Here is a 6461-nt window from a genome sequence, read left to right as displayed (position 1 = left end):
AACAAATACAGTTTGATTGACTTTGATCAAATGTATCATATGCAACGCTGGAGGACATGAGAATCTGTATCATGTCTCCTCTTTATACTAAGCCTCACAGAGGAGGAGGAGGAGGAGGAGGAGGAGGGGGAGATGATGATTGTGAATTAGAGAGAGAGAGAGGGGGGATGGGGGAGAGTAAGTCATCAGAAAAATGATTGTGTTTAGCCGTAACATTGGCAGACGTCAGACAACATAATCCACCGAACCTGTTGATCCAGCACGATATTCTTCTCACGGATGTGAAATAGCGAAGAAAACAAGATTATACTTAAGAGAAATCCACATAAACCTGCTTTTTAGAGGGTAAAGAACAATATATACTGTATAGTGTGTATGCCTATTGTTTTTTTATTACAAATAGGCAATATTAGGGAAAGTATATAGCACAAGAGCCAGAGGAGGGAGATAACGTCATTTGATAGGATGGACAATGATCCATTCATATCATTCTGCTGGCTGGTTCAAGTAGTAATCTTTTGGCCCCTGTATTAACCTAATTTAAGTGACTGATGAATTCAAGTTATTCAAGGCATTGCTGTTATTGGGGAATTGCCCTGCACGAGTATTAGATTGTAAATCTATAAATGCCAAATTTGAAGACTTCATCAAAGTGTCAAAAGCTGCATTGTTACCCCATGATAGTACACATTTTAGACACAATAGTAGTAACAAGCGATGGTTTTCAGATAAATCTCATGAGTCAACGTGCGTGCGTGCGTGCTCGCTCGCTCGCACACTTCCATGTGTCTTTTCTTTTCTATTACGCTGGGTTAAGAGTCGGGGGGCATCTTTCAGTTGTCTCTTTGGCTTATGAACAAAGACATGTGACGTGACAGTTGATGTGAATCATGCAGCGGGGTGGTGGTCCACATACTGCACCTTTTGACTGGAAACACTGAGGGGAAGCTGTTCCGACGCGCACCTGCACAGCACACGCCGCTCACTACGTGTCTGTTACACATTGATTTGTCCTTTAAATTACGATGTGACGCATCTGTTTCCAAAAGCGCTTCACGTGCTGCATCTAACCTGGTTAAACGCAGCGGTTCAATGATGAGTATAATAAATTAGTATCATTATACAAAACAAAAATGATTCATAGAACTTGCGCATGAAATAACGTATGGGGACTTCCCTCTCCCTTCCAACATACAGGAAATGGCTTGTGTAGGAAGATGATTCTGTGATGGAATGCTAATTTAAATCTAGTTAGATATTGAAAAAGGCTCATTGATGATAATATACTAGAAAAATATAGATAATTAAATCCCTCCAGCAAGAGCAACAGGCTGCTGTATACAGCAGCAGAGAAGGGCAGAACAGGACACCAAACATAATAATGTTCACATCTAGTCTAGATACATGATGTGCTCAAGTTGTACCGCAAAGGATGCAGCTTTGCAGTACAAATTGCACGCAAGGATTGCTATATATATATATATAAATGCACCATTAGGATTTGATGCACACTCGGTGGCGCAGAGTGCACCCTATATAACACGCAGGCAAAGAAAGTACAAAGCTCTTTATAATCGAGACTTTACTCTCTCATAACCCCTACCTGGCTGCTCCACACAGCAGTCTGATGTGTGAGCCAGGATAAGCTCCTCTCTCTCACACTCACTCTCTCACACTCTCTCTCTCTCACACACACACACGCGCGCGCACACACACGTGCACACACCTTTTGTATTACCATACATTTTATGATTGCCATTTTTTATTTATCTGAACGCCGGAAATCGCTGACCCACAAGTGTTCTGTCTCAGTGTGTCGCGCATTGTGAACTTGTAGATGCGTTATTTTCGATGCATGACGACGCAGGTGCGCAAAGAAGTATGGATCAGGCATAACTCGAACTCATAATATACCCTTAAACCTAACCTCTAAAACCCTTTTTGACCATAACCCAACCCCTTGTGAACACGCACAAGGAGGCTTGTGAAACAGATGTGGGGTCGACTCAGCGGCAGCGCTCCTCGGCAGTGCTGCAGGGCCTCACATAAGGCCCAGCGAGCACGCTGAACCGGGGCGGCGACTCAGCGCTCCTGCTGAGGTACACAGGGCTGCGAGGGCTGACAGAGAGCTCAGAGAGGGCCCTGTGGGCGCTCAGAGAGGGCCCTGTGGGCGCTCAGAGAGGGCCCTGTGGGCGCTCAGAGAGGGCCCTGTGGGCGCTCAGAGAGGGCCCTGTGGGTTTTGCCATTTGAATTTGGGTTGTACTCATATTTATACAGTAAAAATAGACCAAAATGAATCATTACTGCGTATTTATTCTTGGAGAACTTGCATTTTTGGGTCACACTCTTGACTCAGTGTGACTCAAAATGCAGCTCAAGTTTAAGCCCATATTTACTAACATGCTAAATATTGTATAGGTCTGAAATACATCAACGGCATAGTTTTGCGGTCATCCACAATTCTTTGTTACGCCTCGGACTCAGACGGTGAATCAGACGGTATGTATAGATGATCTGATATATTTCCACAACAAGACACACAACCACAAGGGCATGTATTGCAAGCATTTCATGCCTATACTGCTATTGTATCGCGCTATTTTTAGCAGCAGGTGTTCCCAACCGTGACAATTCTAAATGTGGCGAATGAGTCAGGGAGGCGGCCCTTCTGTGCGTTTGGTATCGCAGATCAGGTCTTTAACATCACAGCAGCAGACAGGCCTGCTGCAAAGCCAAACGCTTTCCTGGTGGCTAATGCTGCCAATTAACGTCTAATCCATTGTCTGTGGCAGATAACCCACCTGCTAAGTGGTTTGTGCTAATGAGACAGGACAGGCGGAGTGCCAGAATACATCAAAGTGTTGTTATAGACTCAGAGCTGTGAAGGACACGTATAGCATAGAGTTGGTACACTACAACTACAGTACATACGAGGAAGCACTTATAGGTGTGAGGTATTTATGGATTCAGAGTTAGGCCAGGTGGGCTTAATTGCCTTGCACGATGATGTCAGTCAGTTGTTTAGTCCAGTGGTTCCCAAACGTTTTCATGTCAAGGACCCCCAAATTGACACTAATTAGCCCCAAATGGGACCCCCATTTGAAAAGACATGCCAGGGACCCCCATAAGAGAAGATTTGTACGGCTCTAGCTCTCTTCTCAACCCGTTTAATTTCAAGGACCCCCAGTTTCACATGCATTTGTCTACGGACCCCCATTTAATGCCATTTCTATCTCTGAGACCCCAATTTATATTGTAAAATCAATGTTAATTTAGCTCTTAAGACTGTACAAATGGAACCAAATGGACCCGTTAGGATTCATTTGGTTCCATTTGTACACTCTCAGAGTTACAGACCCATAAGGGTTCATTTGGTTCCAAACTACCATTTAGCTGGGGACCCCCTGGAACTCCCTCAAGGCCACCTGAGGGTCCCCGGACACCACTTTGGGAACCACTGGATTAGCCTACAGTACATTCACGTACAACATTTGTAAGAAAAATAATTTACCATTTTCAATCATCATTTTATGTCATTTTCAATGACATAAAATAGTGACACCGGTGACTATGACTATTTTCCTTTTTTTTAATGTAGGCCTAGGTTTTAATTTGATCATTTTTCCAAAACCCGCACACCACCATCGTATGAGGATAACACGTTAATGTTTTTCCCCTGTACATTGGGATGAGAGAAGGGCCTTTGTTGTACGCTGTAGGTCGGCCTATACTCCCTCGTATGATGTCTAGTTTAAGAATGTCGTTTGCTACACATTACTCCTGACCTGCTTCAGACTGTAATCATGCACAGTAATCCGTTTCACCACTGGAAAATAAAGACCCCACCTTGTACTATACATCTGGTACAGCACAGAAACGATACAGTACAGTACAGTACAGTACAGTACACTACGTATGTGTGCATGGGCTACCGTCAATCAAACGTTTGTATATAGCATATTTGCATACACAAACTCGATGTGCTTCACAGAAAATGCATAAGGAAAAGGGTGTGTCTGCAGTTAGTATGCACAGATACTGTACAAAGTTATATACACAAAGATGGTATACAGCAACGCCACAGCCTAGCGAAAACGCACGCGCACGCACGCATACACACACACAGCTACTGAAAACTTTGTGCTGAACTGTATGTTAAACTTCACAAAGAGAACGGGCACAACATACAGATTAGATAGACAGACAAGATTCAACAGTATAAATTTAAATAGAAGTCTGACCTATAGCAACTGCATCACTACTGATGCATGGTGACTAATGCAGGCCTAACTCTTGTTCTCGGGCCTCGTATCTTACTTACATGCTGCTGCATTCTCATCTGTTCTTTTTTTGTCTTTTGTATCACTACTGTATAAACTGCCATGATGACTATCCTATCCTATCTTACGCTATCTTCTTATCCTATCCATCTGTCCATCCATCGATGCAGAATTTGCAATATATTATATTGTTTTTAGATTTGAGCCTATATACGCATGTGTGTATGTGCCCGTGTGTGTGTGTGTGTGTGTGTGTGTGTGTATGTGTGTGTGTGTGTGTGCATTCTTTAGGCAAGAAGAGCCTCTATAGTTGGCCATATAATATGTGGGATTGTACCCGCATGGGAGATACAGGCAACAACCACATTCCAACATGCATAGCTATACAGAGTTCTCGTGCTCCGTTCATATTCACTAGAAGGTGCACCGCCACCGCTACTTGGAACAACCTGAGCGTTAAGGCTTTCACACCCGACCTGGTTGAATAACAAGGTGCCAATTGTCCCCCAAAATACTCACAGCAAATGTCCGTTTTCCTGCAGTGATGGGTTAATTGCTAAATGAAGTGTCAGCTCACTTACGGCTAATGGGGTGGTGTTAATAGGAAGGATGGGGCTTTGTCCAGCTATGGCGCTGAAACCGCTCGACAAAGTAAGGTGTTGGAAAAATAGGAAAATAGAAAGCGAGGGTGTTTGGGTGGGAAAGGCTTCTCGGATTATGGTGAATTTCTCATTCATTATTCCGGATTTGGTTCATTATTGTGGATTTGGTTTAACGGCGTACACATCATAAGACCTTTGACCTGGAAAACACCAGGGAAATGGAGTCCAGTGTCAGAGAGAACGTTGTGCCTGAACGTACTGGGGCACACTGTGTATAGACAGGATAATACATTATATAGGAATATAATATAGTGTAATATAATATAATATAATATAATATGCATAATAGTTATTCGTATAAAATGAAAGTGAATGTGTGTTCATGCATATTATGCATAAACACACATTCACACAGTTTTTTATACTAGCACGCACGCACACACGCACACGCACGCACACGCACACACGCACACACACGCACACGCACACACACGCACACGCACACACGCACACGTTTTTGTTCACATCATGATCATTGTGAAATTTTTCATCACATTATCACGAATTTACAACACGACATTTATTGTCACAGAAAACATCAATATTGCACTAATGCTATTCCCTGCAACAACAGAACAAAACAGACTAATTACCATATTGCTGCTTCATGGCTTATGGATGTCTCCCAATGGTCTAAGCCATGATCATCATCTCCTGACACTGCCACAAACTAAACTGAATTAAGGGAATGAAATGCTTAAAACTGATCGTAGAACACTGGCGTTAATTACTCCAGTGATCTGCTTCATATGTCACAGCTCTGCTGCAGAGTCACTGTATATAGACATGAGCAAAAAGTATCATTTCTATCTAAATCTGTATAATTTACTACAACCTTAAAGATAAAGAAAACTTTATTGTCCATTAACTTTGACATAAAACCTTCCAGTTGCAAATCACAGACACATTTCTCTAGGTTTAACTATCAAATGACAGACGCTAGCACACACACACACACACACACACACACACACACACACACACACACGCACACACACACACACACACACACACTCCACCGTGTTTCATCTTTCTATTCTTCTCCAGACCCTGCCAAAGCCACTATACTTAATTAAATTTAGTTTTTAGTCCCATTCCATATCCCCATATTAGTTATTGGACTCAGACTCAGTTGTTAATTATTTTATGGAGTGTGTTGCCGTCAGTGAGAGGTAAATCCCTCCGTCTGAGCGGTGTCGGAGGGGCCATCGTAACACTGAGATCGTAACAGATTCTAAAAATGTCTTCTACATCCTGACAGTTTTCTGAAAAAGCCATGTTTCTATATGTCAGTCGTTCTTCGATTTTTCAAAAATAGCAGACCTACAAGCTCACTATGAGCTTGTAGGTCTGCTATTTTTCAATAGCTAAAGCATAGCATAATGCTAATGCCAAAAGGGGTTCCCGCTCGAAATGGGTTAATGCCAGAGACTTTAACGCAGCACACTGTATACTGCTGCTCCTTGTGACTCACCCCGCTGTGTCTCACTGTCTCACTGTGTCTCAAGTATACAGTATC

The sequence above is a fragment of the Protomyctophum parallelum genome, assembly GCF_964188405.1.
Source record: "Protomyctophum parallelum genome assembly, chromosome: 1".
NCBI lineage: Eukaryota > Metazoa > Chordata > Actinopteri > Myctophiformes > Myctophidae > Protomyctophum > Protomyctophum parallelum.
Note: the sequence above shows the minus strand (reverse complement) of the source record.